This window comes from Myotis yumanensis, unplaced genomic scaffold, assembly GCF_028538775.1.
Source record: "Myotis yumanensis isolate MYYU_CA2020_CCGP unplaced genomic scaffold, mMyoYum1.0.hap1 SCAF_3, whole genome shotgun sequence".
Taxonomy (NCBI): Eukaryota; Metazoa; Chordata; class Mammalia; order Chiroptera; family Vespertilionidae; genus Myotis; species Myotis yumanensis.
Window position 1 is genome coordinate 38645006 of NW_027223754.1, and position 17316 is coordinate 38662321.

Sequence of the window (17316 nt, forward strand, 5' to 3'; positions counted from 1 at the left end):
TAAACAATTAGGAAATTTATCTCACAACATTCAAGGGATTAACTAGACTCCAGGAAGCCAGGGCTCTGAATTCTCTCAGGTGTTATTATGGGTTGAATTATGTACCTCAGAAGATATGGTGAAGTCGGAACCTCAGGACCCCAAAATGGGACCTTATTTGGAAATAGAGATCATCGAGTTACAGTGAGGTCATAAGGGTGAGTCCTAATCCAATATGACTGATATTTTATAAAAAGGAGAGATTTGGACACAGACACAGACATACACAGAGGGGAGGTCATGTGAAGACACATGTGGAGAAGATGGCCATGTGATTGGTGTGGCATCTACAAGCCAAGAACCTCCAAGGACTGCTGTCCAACACCTAAAACTAGAAGAGGCAAGGAGAATGAGAGGGAGCCTTCAGAGGGAGCATGGTCCTGCCAGCACCTTGATTTCTGACTGCTAGCCTCCAGAACTGTGAAATAAGAAACTCCCGTTGTTTGAAGCCACCCAGTTTTTGGTACTTAGTTACAGCAGCCCCCATCAAACTAATGAAATTGCCTTCTCCGTGTATTGTCTTCATGTTCACAAAATGAATGTGACATTTCCAGGCTCGATGATAAAATCTAGAGGGGAAAGGGGACCATCTCTGCCTGGGTCTCCTTAGAAACAAGGACACCATTCCCAGCACCATCCCTTCTTCCCTCAGCAAAGTTGCTCTCCTGTCTTACTGGCAACATTGAATAACTTGGTCACTCCTAAATGAATCATTGGCAGTATGGCTAAAATAAAAATGATAGGCTTAGATTACTCATATGGCAAGAGATGAATATTTCGAAGACAACCACAAAAACCACTAGAGTGGTCAGACCCAAAAGCTGAATAAAATTTTTCTCTTTTACCTCTATGTCAAAGCTCTCACATGCCCAGTGCAAACGGTGTGTAAATAGACATGTGGTAGGAAGAATGGCTGGTGTTTCATTTCTTTTACCAGAAGCATCTGGGCCTCAGCTCCTTCCCAAGATGCCCAGATAGTACCTGCAAAGCAGCCAGCATAGGGCCTACCACATAGTAGATTCCTGCCCCCCCCCCCTTTTTTATGGCAATCGTCACTTTCTGTCACACACTATTGACATTTATGCACAGATCTTATTGCCTCTACTAGAGTACAAGTATCGGAAGTGCTTAACACTGTGCTGTGGGATCTGTAGCATCAGGATCTGTAGCCTCAGCATACAATCCCATGAGATGGAGAACGGGTGCTTGAAATTTTTCAATGGAGAACAAAAGAACATATTGATAAAATATAATAAAACGACTTTGTCATCTCAAGCCAATAACTTTCTCCAAATAGACACGCTGCTAAGTAGAATTAACAAGGAAGAGCATGTCCTGCTGAGAGGCAATATCCTGCAGTTCCTGTTTTGTTGGGACTAATAGGGTGTTTAAAAGGAGAACAATTCAGATTAACTGTTCGTAATGAAATAGTTCTGTACAGGTTATAAAACAGGTCACTAAAATAAGCAGGATAAGCCCTCATTTGTTTTGCAGGTCTACAAATGGGTATCATTTTTATTCATAAATAATGCACTACCCTCCATAGCTTGAGGTACTTGAGTTTTAATGTTTATTTGGTATGTTTCTAATTTGTATTCTCTAAATGCTAATTACTTGCTCTATTTAATTTTCACTTAAACTCATGTCCAAATCAGTTATACAATATAAGCGGTAAATGCTATAAAATACTTAATTACAAATTAATTTCCCTGTTTCCTCTCCACCAAAATGGCTAATTGTAGTTTTAGTTGTGCTGAAAGAATTACTGAGAAATTTGAAGAAACAGCATGCTTCTTAATTTTTTTCATTATTTGCCAGGTGTTGATAGAGTTTGGAAATATTTTTAATAAATTCAAGGTTTGTTTTATCTTCAGAGCATCCTTTATTAATTTTTGTTTTATTATTCTTTCTTTCATATGTTTTTTATTTTTTCATGAAATATTTTAGACATGCAAAGAGATATCAAGGATAATAAAATGCATCCTTCAGCTTAACAAGCAGGTTGGTAATGGCCCTGAAGTCCCTGAGTGCCCTACCCTCATCAGCCTCTTCCTTTTCCCGTAGAGAACCACTTTTCTAAATTTGATATTTATGGTTTTTTGTACATCCCTTTAAGCTTTTAGTGCATAGATAGGCATTAACTGCAAATCACATATACATTTGCATAATTTACACCTGCCATGTATGGTTTCGTACTGCACTGTTTCTTCTGCCAGTTGCATTTTTTGCTCAACACAATGCTTGTGAGATTTGCCAATATGAGTACATATAGCTATATTTTATTTGTTTTTCTTGTGGTATAACATGTAACTATATATTGCATTATATATGATGCACTAATTAATAAAAAAAACTGCACAATTATTTTTCCATTTCCCTACATGGCAAACAAATTCTAAGGTGGGCTTTCAAGATATCTGACTCACAGCATAATCCCTTTCCCTTGGGTTTGGGGAGGACTTGTGAATGTGATTGGATTTAACTCCTCTGAATAGGTTGCTAATCACTTGAAGTCAGTCAAAAAGCAGATAAAGAGAGTTTCCTGTTGGCCTTGAAGAAGTAAGCTGTCATTTTGCAGGCCATGAGACTAGGACCTGAGGGTGACCTTTAGGAGCTCTGAATAGCATCCAGGCAACTGCAAATCAAGAGAGCAGGTCCCTCAGTCCTACAACCACAGGAACTGAATTCTGATAACCTGAGTGAGCGTAGAAAGAGACCCCATGCTCCACATGAGACCACAGGCCAGCCTACTCCTTGACTTCAGCTTATAGACCCTGAGCAGAGAACCTACCAAACACCATACCCCCACCTCTGACCTATAGAAATTGAGAAAATAAACTAGTGTTGTTCAAAGCTGCTTAATTTGTGATAATTTGTAACACAAATATAGAAAATTAATGCATGTGGGGTTTGAATTTTTAAAAATATTTTTTTACTCCAAATAATGCTGCTCTGAACATTGCACATTAACTTAAGCACATGTGAAATTCTGCACATGTGAACATTTCTTTTTAAGATATGTGGCTAGGATTAGAATTGCTGAGTCTTAGAATGAAGCTATCTTCAACTTTAATAGATATTGGTGAAGTTGCATTACAAAATACTTTTACCAATTTATCTGCTGGCAGCAATATGAGAATGTGCTGTACCCCACAACTAAGCAACATTCGGTCTTGTCAGGCTGTGTCTTATTTTAAACATTTAGTTCATTTACTCCAAACTGATTTTTGTGGATGCTCGGATAAGGAACAATCTTACTTTATTTCCGTTTGGATAACCCATTCCCACAGTTCCACCATTGACTAGTCTATCCATCCCCTGCAGTTCTGAGTACCAGCTGGAATATGATTCCATATGTATTTGCCTAAGTCAAAACACAAAGTTCCCTTTTCATGTCCTTGTGCCACGAAACCTCTAGGGAAGCCCAATGAGTATCCATCTTTACTCAAGTATCTCAGTTAGCCATCTCCACCTTTTAATGGAACGTGACTTTGCCCCTTTGTGCCTGACACAACATTAAAAACACAAGTCTAACAGAGATCATGAGTCTCCTAGGATTGCCTTTTCTTGACTCAAGCTACTTAGGTTTTTGTTCTGGGGTTTCCATTATTTCCTAAGACTTTAAAAGAATATTTTATCCAGAATTTTCTGGGGTTTGTGATTTGTTTTCATATATGATGAGACACTGATAAAATTTTGAGGAGGAAAAACACACATTCCGATGACTATCTTCCAGGGATAAATTGATTTTTTTTAAAAAAATAGGCACAACCTGAGGCCAGGCCAGCCCATCTGCCTTTACCATCTGCAGCCTCACATTTCTTTGCGTTTGCTTTATGGATATTGTCTCTTGTTGATTATCACATCCTCATGCTTACGTTCCCCTATCTGCTACACCATTGAAATCCATTTTTCACAAAATATCAGATACATCTATTCACAATGAAGACTAAATAAAGCATGTACCTGTTTTATTGTTGTTCATAATTCAGTCAGCATTCTTTCTGTGATGAAGCCACCAGGTATGTACACATCAACAAATGTACTAACTGCCTTCTTGGCCTTATACCATAGCTGAGAATATAAGGAAGAAGTCAGTTTATCTCATAGCAAACATAAGAAAGGACTCAAGTAAGCCAGAAGGTGAAATATATCAAAGATATCCTGGAGAGTATTTTAAAATTCTGGAAACCTCTATGTGATAAGCCATGGTGTTCCCAAATCATCTCATTTTAATAAGAGGAAGAGATTGCTTCCAGGGAAGGAGGTCTGCTTTATGAAGCTTTATGAATAGTTGTCTTTAGGGGTGCATATGGTTTCCGTAGGTAAAGATGTGGGCAATGGAATTAGATGAGAATACTCCGTAGAAGGGACACAGAATGAATAAACCAGAGACGTGGAGATTATGGGGCATGGAGGGACATATGAAAAAGGAACTTAAGTGTCTGTCTGGAGCTGGATGATGGAGTGTCTCCAGAGACTGGGTTTGTGCACAGGGGAGCCATTGAAGACTTTTACTCTTTCTTTCTTAATTTTTTTTTCCTGGAGAATATTGGAAGAGCTATTTTGAAGAAGGTTACACTAGAAGAAATGTTATTTCTCTGAGGAGGTATTTTCATTGAACAAAATTCATTTTTATTGAGCAGAGACAAAAATTTATGATTATTTGAGGATTTGGAGGCATCTTAAGGGCAGAAAGAAAGATAATAGGGTTTTTTTGTGTGTTTTTTTTTCTGTGTGGCTATTACTATATCAAATCTTCCACAGTCTCTTAAAGATAATTTCATCTGAGGCTTTAGGCCAAATTGTCATCATTGCCTGGATACAGCTCTGCAATACAAAACTATCGATTTACTTTAAATTGTTAAGTAATGTAATTATATAGATAAGCATCTCACCCCCAAAAAGCTGTAAAATTAACTTTGTTTCCTTTCTGCTGTAATATCAGAGGGGATTTTTGCTTCTATTTGAATTTATTTTTGTGGTGATTCATCACACAGTGGCATGCTGATAAAATAGTATACTGTGCACTTTTTTTTAAAGGATGATGTTAATGCAGCATGAAGCACAGAAAGGGTTATCTTTTACTGCTGTTGTGTGTTGATATCATTGCAGTTATCCGAATTATCACATTCTTTAAATAAGGCGTCTTTGTATTTCAATCCCAGATGTGCACTCCTGTGGGGAGAACCTTGTTTGCACCTCATCATATTTTGATAGTTTTCTCCCAATCATTTGCAGATTTCCAACTATTAATGGCCTTATTCCATTAATATTATTTTAATAGCCAATCTACTCCATTACACCAACTTCAAAAATAAATGAGAGCCATTAATGAGGAATAATTGTCTCAGACAGTTCAGATGAGCTTTTGTAAGCCTGTTTTCACCCATGAAAAGGTGACTATATTATTAAACATTTTCTTGAGTGTTGCTTACAAAAAAGTAGAATCTTATAGCCAGACATTTCAACTATTCTCTCATGGCTCCATAAAATCCCCCATAAATAAAAACAGATCAATAGTATATCTTTTAGAGGATTATTAGGAGGGTTAAAGATATAAACTATACAAACGAGAGTTAACATGGTGCCTTTAATGTAACAGGCAATCAACAAGTAGTAATGGCTAGTATTGTTCCTAAATGGCATGGAAATACAAGTTAGCATGACACGCAGAATTCCTGGCAATAATCAGAGAGCCAACCAACAGGGGTCCCTCAATAAATTATTGCAGCAGTAACTCAACAGTAAGTACTCAGTTTTCTGTATTGCATGGAAAGTTAAAAAATAGGCCCCAATTCCAGTTTAGAATATTCACTTTAGTTCGTCCTATGCAACTTTCCACAAAAATGCAAGAAGTAAGACATTGTATTACAGAGAAAAAAAACCAACTGCCTAATTACATGTACTCACTGGAGTACATGGATCCCCATCAATTCCTGGCTGGGTTCCATATGGGAGGCAACTAATCAATGTTTCTCTTTCATATCTCTCTCTCTCTCTCTCTCTCTCTCTCTCTCTCTCCAATAAATATGTACTCCAGTGAAAATTGAAAAAACAAAAAAGATGAAGGTACAATCTTAACTTATAATGCATGGCAATGAGAAAAGGACAAGTTTGTTGTTATTTGTAGGGATGGGGCATTAAAGAAGCTCACTGCTGGCAGGAAACCCTTTCACATATTTCACATGGCAGTGAATGTTGTGTAATTTCTCTGGGGATCAGCTTTCCATTATATATCACGACACTCAAAAGTACTTTTACTCTTTGATATAGTAATTGCCTTTATAGAAATTTACCTCAAGAAAATGTCCATAAAAGGACTCAAAGATTGATGTTCAAAAAAGCTATTTGTAGCATTACTTGCCGTTGTGAGAATTTTGAAACAACTTTAATGTATAAGCATAGTGGATTGTTTAAGTAAATTTTAAATATGGTGGCATATTATACAGTTATCAAAACTATATTTTTACAGAATAATTAATGAGTTAAGTCATGAGTGATGTAAATGATGATGTTAAAAAATAAGCAAAGAGGCAACTGAATTCAGTTTTGTTTCAAGCACATACACATGCCTAGAAAGAAAAAACTGGTACAATTTTTAAATTCTAAACCGAACTTAAAAATATACATGTAACTTATTGTTTGAATTATAAGTAAGTTATTTTATTCTTTATACCATTTGATATTTTCTAATTTTGACAATAAATAGGTTCTTGGTTTAAAAAATGGAGATAGGTAGATAATGATTACATAAATATCTATAAAACCTTAATTTATAAGTATACATCAGTAAGAAAATATAATTGTCTCATATTTTTTAAAATGGCAAGGACATGAACAGGTATCATTTTTAAAGAAGAAAAGTATATAGATCTATATTTAGACATATACTCTTAATAGGTATGCAAGTTGTATAATAAGACTAATTTTAATTTATGGCTTGTAAATCAGCTTTATTATCATCAAATCATTACAAATAAATATTAAATTGGAAGTAACTGTCAAATTTATTTTCTCAGTATTAGAAAAATAATAAGCACTATCAAAATCAAAGCAAGCTTTGAAATTTATGTTTGTAATAGAAAAGAGTAGGCAATATAACTTGCAGTAAAGTTCTTTGTGAACTTAAATGAGAAATCAAAGCCAACTAAAAGGGATCAAACAATAAGCAAACTATTTCTAAAGCATAGTATTTTTTAAATGCAAAATATAAGCATTTCTTGACTAAAAATGCTTTCTTTCTGAAGTCTTGTGAAGAACTTTGTTCTTGATCATATTTATACAAATGGATAGTAAGAAAACATTGTGAGGTTTGCTATGTGACTCTATGGGATTTTAGTTAGAGAAGTTTTCTTAATAACGCCTCAGTTTATTTAGCAATAGGATATACACCTGTGCTTTAGGAACTCTATTTTGTATATGTTACTAAATGTTTATTGCACCAAAAGTAAAGTAACAACTTTCATCTGCAATTGTATAGCACATATTTGCCTATGAAATGCACCACTTACATTATGAAAATTTAATATGACTGGCATTAGCAAAATCACTAATTAAGAAATAGGGCATAAATACTTCAAGAAACTTGACAGTCTGTTCCATGAAGGAAATTAATTCAGAAGTCTCCTATTTGCATAAATCTCCAGGTCTCATTTTCACAGCTGTTTGTTCTGTCAGCTAGATGGTTGCATTTCAATATTATTTTAACATAGTTGGTGGGAAGTATACCTTTCAACTAAAAATAGCATGCTCTGCAAGGAATGCTGTTAAGGAAGAAAAAAAATTTTCGTTCAGTTCATCCTGATATTTCTTCCTTAAAATTAATGTTTCTAATATAGGAACTTTAGCATTTCAGTCTTTGTTAAAATATTTTTATTATTAAAATACATTCTGTTCTTTTAGACTCTCATGAAAATGAAAAGGTTATGTCCTTTTCATATGGAAAATGTTAATGAGTAGAGCTTATTTTAGCAAAGAATGAAAAATGCTGGCAATATCTATTTTGCATTAATCAGTCCAGCATAATATGGAGTTTCAGATGTGTACCCAGTACTGTGCTTGACAAAGGAGGTAAAAAAATTCTAAGTGTACTTAAACTGGCTTGTATATTGATTGTTTTGGTAATTTAGATAATAAAAGGAGACCAGCAATTATTAGATCTCAAGATGTCTTGTACCCATAAAGTCCAAAAGGACTGCAGGAATTTGAAGTCAACAAATTCCAGCCTAGAGACCTGGCAACACCATTTGCTGCCTGCAAGCCTAGGTTAATCATTTAAGGCTTCTGCACTTCAGTTCCCCTCTATAATAGGAGCTATAGTATGTATAGTAACTGATTCTAATTTATTAGCATTGCTAATATTTTTCTACATAATAGACAATTAATTGCTTTGGGAGCTGTAGAGAACCATATAAATACTAGTTATGGCTCAGTGTCACATATCATTATACCTTACCCTGAAAGAAATCCTAGGATACTGTACAAATTCGTGATTTTGTCTACATTGTCATTTATGGTGGTCTATGAAAAGTTAAAGGAAGAATGGCTAACATTTAAAAAGAGACAGATACAACTACACACACTTTTATAAGATTCGCTGGTTTTTGCAAATGAGCTTCTGCCATTTTTCCTTTTACTCTTGAAATTATATTTAAGTGTAGACTCTACTTAAAGTAATTTGCTGCTGGAATAGGCATAATGTTTTGATGTCTGCTTTGCTTCTAATTACGTTCAAGCTCATTTTGACATTTAAGGCCAATTACATTAGTCTAGATTCAGTAAGACTTTTCCATAAATTTAACCAATAAACAGGCTTCTCCCCCTCTCTTTTTATTCATTTAAATGGAATGCTTAGCAACAAGCATATTTTAAGAATTATGAAAGCAAATAATGTGGGTTCATTTTGAAAAAAAATAAAGCAAAGAACAATTTGGCCTTTCTTGCCAACATAACAGGCAGTCATGGAATTAATTGAAACCACCAGTTTCAACTTTATTTTTTTCTAAACCACAAAGAATAAGGCATAGAATACTCATTGTACAGATATTAATACTTTAAATATTTCACTTATTAACTACAAAGGTAATTGATTTCAAAAGATCTCAAATTCCAAAGAGTTCATGTGCAGAGACATACATGGCACCAAAAACTTTTCCATTTTAATGTCACTAATAACTAAACTCTCCAGAATAGAGTCCTGCAACAAAATTCAGTCAGTGTGCCATTGTCTTTTAATCTCACAGGATAGGTAATGACTTAAGACAGAATACAGCACCGAATTTGCTTAGCTCCCCATTTTCAGTCCACTTGCTAACATCACATTTTTGCTGTTTATTAAATACATACTCTGATGCATTGACGGCACCAAAAGTCACTATAAAGGCAATTTATAGTATCTATTAGTACCAAAGCATTCATTTTAGCCTTATTCTATAATTTTTATAGGTAAGATATAGTCTGGGGAAATACACCATATAAAATAAAGTTTTCAATTGGCTGTCAATACTGATGAATAGATCACAGAATAGTAGACACATCGCTAGATGCCATCAAAACCACTGCCACACTTTCAAAATTATGTATCTTAAAGGAAATATCTTCTTAATATATAGTTTACTCTATATAATGTTGTGCTTAATAAAAATGGAATCACACTGTATTTGACATAAAAAAGTTTTGTCATAAAAATATATAGGAATTCTAAAAATTTAACCAGTATAATAGAAGCTTTTGCCTGGGGTAATTTCTTTAAGACAGATTTTTAAAATCATTAAGAATATTATTTTATGTAGTGCTTTAATGTTTACAAAGTACTCAAACATATTTTGTTTCTCAAAACAGTCTTCAGAGAGTGATGATGTGATCACACACTTGAGAAAGATTGGTCATCTTCATCAAAGATAGCTGTTTACCTAGCGCCAATTAGGCAGTCAGCGATTTATTCTCAAACTCGGCCTGTGACTGCAGAACTAAAGGTTTGGTTCTTTGCCTCGATGCCCTATGACTCACAGAGGGCCTGAACTTCATTCTCAGTCCATTCAACCCCTATCTGGAACTGCAGTCCTTCTGCTGTTCCTTCTAGGAACATCATCTCCCGAGAGTGAGGGCAGAGATGAGGTGGCCAAAGTTAAATCAGATGAAGAAGTTTGAAAAGCTTGCTGCTGACAGTGCATTCACCAAACACAACAAAGAGGCTTGCCCGGCAGTGCTGTGAGTCTCCCTTGGAGGCTGTGGTGGAAAGTGGCCCAGCTCCCTGTGGTGTAACTTTCTCTGCAGCACAGCTAGATGGGTAGGTGCAGCCATGGAGAATTAGATTCACCTAGGAGTTGGCATTTTTCCTGAGAGTTTAGCCAACAACCCAGAGAAGTGGAGTTTGGAGAAGTAAAAAGGGTGTAATTGAATGGATGGACCATGGAATTTCAGCTAAACCAGAGAAGGAAGAATTTCAAATCAAGACATGGCTACCGTTGATGGCTTTAATGTTACGCTCCAATGTTTTTACTACAAATTTCAAATCCACAGCATTTTTACTTATAGACCATTTAGTTTGGCCACCGTAAGTGATAGCTCTTAGAGCTTTTATTTATTCTGGGTCTTTAAGTACATTTAATGCCATTTGTATTGGTTTTTCCCAGTCCCTAATTCTCCATAAGACCTTGATCCTGTTAGTCATAATTTTGCCAACCAATGCACTTTTTAGAAATTTAACTTCAACATTAGGTAGTTCCAAAATTTACCATATACTAAAGTCATGTTAGATATTGAAAGCACTTTGAACAGTTGAGTAGTCTTTAAATAAAAGGAGCTATACGAAAAAATATTAAAGAATTATGAAGTCAGTGAGTTTTCCAGAAGATAAAACTCCTCTAGATATTATTGCTATTTGAGAGGGGGGAAAGGAACACGGAGGTTGAGCAGGTGAATAATTAAAGCAATTAAATCAAAAGTGTTGTCACTTTTGCACTCATTGAATACCACCAAGGCAAGTCTTCTATTTTAGGGCTGACTGATAGTAAGACACAGCAGGGAAAAAGGTTGACCTACTATATAAGTTGTCAAGTAGATTTCATTTTTAAAAGCAAATCTTTTATAGAGAAAGAGTTCTTAAAACTGGCTAAATAAAATAGATGCAAATGATATTGTAAAATGAGAGTAGTACGTGGATGATATCAGTCATATTCTTCACCACGTTTAGTAACTTTTAATGTATATACTTTGGAAATAAAAGAAATACATGTTTTACATGTATTTTAATATCAACAGTAAAAAATATATTAAGTACAAAGTAATTTACAAAAACATATGCCCATATAAAAACCTGTACACAAATGTTCATAGCAGCATTATTCGTAATAGCCAAAAAGCAAAATCAACCCAAATTTTTATCAACTGATGAATAGCTAAAATGTGGGATATCCATATAATAGAATAATATTTAGCAATAAAAGGGACTGAAAGGGTGATGCATAATACAACATGGATGAACTCTGATCCCATATTGTAAGATTCCATTTATAGAAAATGTCTAGAATAGGCAAATCCATGGAGGTAGAAAGTATATTATTTGTTGCCCAAAGCTGGAGGAGAGAAGAATGGGGAGTGACTGCTAATGGTCAAAATGTTTTTTGGGAGAAATGATAAAAATGTCCATAAATTAGTCGTAATAGTTGCACAGATCCATGAATAAACTAAATATCATTTAATTATACACCTTTAAAAGTGAATTTTGTGATATGGAAAATATATTTATGTAAAGCTTTTACTTTGAAATGTTCAATAATTTGCCATCTTCCCTAGTTCCTCAGTCCTTCCTATTGGATTGTTCCAAGCTTATTGTATGGGCTTTCAAGCATTTTAAAAAAATGTTTTTATTGACTTTAAAGGGAGAAAGGAAGAGGGAGAGAGAGAAACATCAATGTGAAAGAGAAACGTCAATCTGTTGCCTCTTATACACACTCCAACTGAGAATTGAACCCAAAACCCGGGTATGTGCCCTGACTGGGAATGGTACCAGTGACCTTTTGATACATGGGATGACACTCTAGCAACTGAGCCACACTGGCCAGGGCTCAAGTATTCTTATACACACAAAAATATATCTATATTTTTTATTACAAATAAAATTATGCTATATATTCCACACACTATATATTGATCAAAACTTAAGGTTTACCCATCCTAATTTTAAAAATAATCTAATTGCTTTTAACCTAAATTGATATCTACACATACTAAAAACCTAAAACATGCATTGGGTCATCAGTTATCAAAGGACATTCATAATATATTTTTAAAGGGTTAAGAACTATTTTTCAAGGTCTGGATAAAGACTTTCAGCCTGTTTATTTCAGCACTGGAAAATACCCTTGCTTTGCCTTCACCTCAGTCAGCGGTTCTCAGGCCCTTTCAGTGAGCCAAAGTCCCTGTTCTCTGGTCTTAGATGTGTTTTCTCCTGTATCATCCCTGTAACAGCTCACTTCTTCATGCTTTTTATCTCTACTCTGGTTCTCACCCTTTGAGTGCTCCCACATACCCAAGGAATATGCTATTCACCAAGCTTATGATTTTCAAAACCTTCCTTCTCCATTTGGTGAGCATCATTGCAATCTCTTTATCCAATGCATATTCTTTACCATGTAATTTTAGTTCATTCAGAGATTTTGCTTCCTTGGAATATCAGTACACTTATAACTGACTTTGTAATGACCCCCCCCCCCCCCCATTGCTCTTAATCAGCTGCATAGCCAATCTCTCTTCATTATTCACCTCCAGATACTACTGCTAACAAAGATTTTTTCATTGCAGCTTCCATTTGAAATTCATTGTAGATGTTTTGGGTTGATTTAGTTCTTCCTTAGTGGGGCAGAGTTGCTTGTTCCAGATTACCTCATGCAACAGACCCATCCTCAGGTTAATGCTTGTCCCTGATTCATTTAGCTGCAGCTAGGCACTTGCACTATGAACAGGGCCTGACTTAGCTGGTGATGTTTAATATGTGATCATGAAACGAAACAAAAAAGAAAAAGCATTTGTAAACAAAACTATTTACTCCTGTTTATATCTATAGGTTTGGACTTGGGTAAAGTAGCAAAATAGGGTGAAATGAGAGAAGGGGAAGGTGTGGGATGAGCAGCAATGCTGAGACCTTCTTATTACACAGTGTGATGGCAAGCCGTTCTGTGAGGGTTTGGTGAAATAGAAATAATGATTTATGTACAAAATGTGGGAGTGGTCAAGCAAAGTAGGGAGTGATGTTGTGACTAAATCTTCACATCATAGCAGAAGTCTATGTCTAAAGTACTGAATAGGTTATTTGGATAGCAACACCAGAAGTGAAAAGACAAATGGTTAAGAATGGTGGCCTCTGGGAAGTGGGGCTGAAATACTTAGACATGCAGCATTGTTTATTATTCATTGTTTCTTATCCATTAAGAAACCCATCATCAGGTTTCTTTACTATGTAATATTTTAATCAAGTGGTATCATGTTGATTAAGATTTTTGAATAGCAAAACAAGAAATGAGCAGAAACTATATAATAAGAAGTCTGTTCAATTTCATGAATGGAGACAATCAATGGGAAGATATGTCTTTCTCCAAGATTGGAGATAAACTGAGAACAATAGCAATGTTTCCTTAGATTAAGCAGATCTCAATGAATAAAACAAGAAATTGTTTTGGGAAAATTAACGCAAAAATAAATAAAAGACTTCTGAGAATAAATATTTATGGGGAAGGACTAGTAGCCTGAGAAGTTATTAAATGTATAATTTTAGACAATTTGGGGATGAAATAGACTGATGGAAAAGAATAGAAAATCTATAAATTTAGCTGAAAGCATAGGAATATTTAATATGACAAAGAGGTATTTCACATTAATGAAAAAAACAGATTTTTCAATTAAATTGTGCTGAGTGAACTGACCACCTGTTGAAAAAAAAGATTAATTTCTGTCTCATTTATTATCCAAAATAAATTCTAGATTTAAACTGATTTAAACAATGATTTCTGGTTCAACATGTTAAACATAATAAAATGAGGAAACTGTAAAACTGTTGCATAAAAATATGGGAACATTTAGATCTTATCTTGCAGTGTCAGAAGTCTTTTTAAGCAAAATAAAACACCTTAAATAAAAGGAATGATAAATTAGACCACATAGAAATTTAAAATTTATGTTTGCAAAAATACTATGAGTGATAGGGGGAAAAATCCATTAAACATATATGACAGGTAACAGTTCATCTTGTCAATTTATAAAGAGCTAGTAGAAACCAATAAGGATTTAGGGGACTGAGTCAACAGGAAGGAAAATAGCATAACAAAAGGAAAAGTAGTTCCAAGGAACAACTTTCTCTAGGCCTTTGTTCATCACCTTCTTTTCCACCATTGAAATCCTACTCATCTTCATCATGAAAGTCAATTGCCATCATTTTTCCAAACTTGTTCTTGACTTACCTGAGAGGAATATGTTGGTCCTTCTAACTTGCTTTTGGATAGCTTTACCATATTTCTCCTACAGACCATATTTGTCACTTACTCTTTTCTTATAAATTTCTTAAGAGAACAAACCATGTCTTCCTCATCTCAATCCCCAACACATCAAACCTTCAATAACCACTAATTCCCTGTTTGAATAAATAAACTAAGTGGGTTCTTTAAGGGACAAGATCCTGCAGATAATATAAGTCAATAAGTGCACTTGACTCAAAACTTCAAACAAACTACCATTTGGATTTAAATTTCTGAATAAAATCTCAGCAACACTGATAAGGCACCCTTCCTGCAGGACACAAATTAATTCTCAGCCTATAATAAAAGTATTTCATGATACTCCCTTTCATTGGTTTATTCATGTAAGCAGCTATAAACACACAAATAACATTGTACAGAAAACTTTGCTCTCAAATATAATTCACAGCATCTCATAATATGGACTTTCAGGTGGCTGAGCTGTACAGAAATGAGATTATTTTCTTCTGAGACTCTGAAAAGAGTAGAAGATAACCCCGATGTTCTTGCCCATATCGCTTATCTCACAGCAACAGGTTATAGTCCTACAGCTCCACATTCCTGAACATTTTCTGAATGCATAATAGCTGAGTGTTCATGAAAGCTAATGCAGTAGATGAAAACAAACTAAATTGGTTTGTACCCAAGGCAGCTGAAAGGACCACCTGAATTTTTGGTCTGAATACCAAAAATAAATTTATTGGGCTTAGTCATAATAATTTTGGTTACTTTGGAGAAAGAAATTTATGTCTAATAAAATCCCTTTTGTATTGGTAGATATTTTTACTCTTTCTCTATTGCAATTGAGTCTTTAGGATGAACACACACTTTCACGCTAGTGACAGCTCCATTGAAGAAAATACAGCAATCTTATATTTTATGTAAATCATCTTTGGAACTTATGTTCCTTGCCTTTGAAGGTAATAAATATTCAACAGGAAAAAAAATACAGGAAAAAATAATTGGCCCCCATGATAAGCCCTGGCAACTTATGAGGTTAAATGATGTGTTAAAAAATTCTCTGAAGCATTTTTATATATATTTATATATATTACTGATTTTTTACAGAGAGGAAGGGAGAGGGATAGAGTTAGAAACATTGATCAGCTGCCTCCTGCACGCCCCCTACTGGGGATGTGCCTGCAACCAAGGTACATGCCCTTGACTGGAATCGAACCTGGGACCTTTCAGTCTGCTGGCTGACACTCTATCCACTGAGCCAAACCAGTTAGGGCTCTCTGAGGCATTTTTATAATGAGTTAAAGCTAACATTTGCTTAAGCAGCTGGCAAGGAAAATATTTTGTTACTTGGTGATCCTGAATTCAAGTACCAATAGCAACGTATTTCATACTTTTATGAACAGAAGACTTTGCAGAATAATAGGACTGTAGAAAAAATAACTCATGGAGAAGTTCTACACATGGATAAAGGGAGTGGAAAAACATTTCTCATACTTCAAGATTCATTTAATAATGTCTCCTTTGTTCAAATGGGTTTGTTATATATTGGCATTGAACACCTTACTTCTAAAAAAGTTAAGTATCTGTGGTAAAGGAGACTATGCTGAGAGAGCTCACTGAGTGAGTCTGATTGGGAAGTAGTAGATTCAAGATCTCACTGAACATAGGAATCAATACTTAGAAAAGTACTTACTATTGAGTCAGAACACCTAAATAATATTTCTTTTAGTGCCACAAATTAATAGAGTGATTTGGGGCTAATCACCTATCATCCTTAAGCCTAATTTTCCTTATCTTCAAAAAGAAAGAGTCAATTTGATTACTTTAAGGTCCTTTTTAGTTCTAGGTAACAGAGGAGCTTATGTCTTGGGATTGTTTTATTTATGTATTGTATTAGACTTTATTTCTTGGACTCTCAATACCTGAGGATTCAACTTAAGTCTTCATTGTACTGTGACCTGTAAATACATTTTCTAGATTCCAATTGTCAACTTTCCCAGACATCATCATAAATTCTCATCAATAAGCATTTATTGCCCTGCCTGGTTAGAGCATCTGCCCTCAACCAAAGGGTCTCAGATTTGATTCCTGGTCAAGGGCACATATCTCAGTTGCAGGTTTAATACCCAGTCTGGGTGTGAGCAGGAGGCAACTAATCAATGTTTCTCTCTCTCTCTCTCTCTCTCTCTCTCTCTCTCTCTCTCTTCCTCTCCTCCCTCCCTTCCGCTCTCTCTAAAAAAATCAATGGAAAAAATATCCTCAGATGAGGATTAAAAGAAAAATAAATAAAGCATTTAGTGGCCACTAATGTGTACAGAATACATGAATTAGAGATGTATATGTAATCATACAATTAATAAGAAACATATGTAAGATTGGAACTCACCAAAGATCTTTCCAGAGAGTAGGAGTCCTGTAGCTTGGCTGGCTTTTGTTGGAATGCTGTGTATTTTTCAGTCTTGGCTTCATCCATGATCTTCACTTGGCTTTGAAAAAGAAACAAAATAATTATGAAAAATGTATTTGTCTTTATTAAATTGCTCAGTATGGCTATATTATTTCGAAATATTTCCTTTTTAAAGCAGCTCATATTTTTTTGTTTTATTTTTTCTTCTTTTTTAAATTTATCTTTGTTGAAGGTATTACAGATGTGCACTTTGGTTTTTTGTTTTTGTATTTTCCCCATTGAGCCCATCCTCCCTGCACCCACCTCTTCCAACCTTTTGCCAAGAGTCTTAGGCTTTTGATATAACAAATAATTTGATAGAAGGGTACTATAAAAGTAAAATATGTTATTCTCATA

General features: G+C 34.9%; 1 protein-coding gene across 5 annotated transcripts in view; it reads left to right on the forward strand.

The window, feature by feature from the left end:
- The window catches only part of NALCN (sodium leak channel, non-selective), a 300069-nt gene that overhangs the window by 142514 nt on the left and 140239 nt on the right, over positions 1–17316 (forward strand). The gene's annotated exons all lie outside the window — the stretch shown is intronic.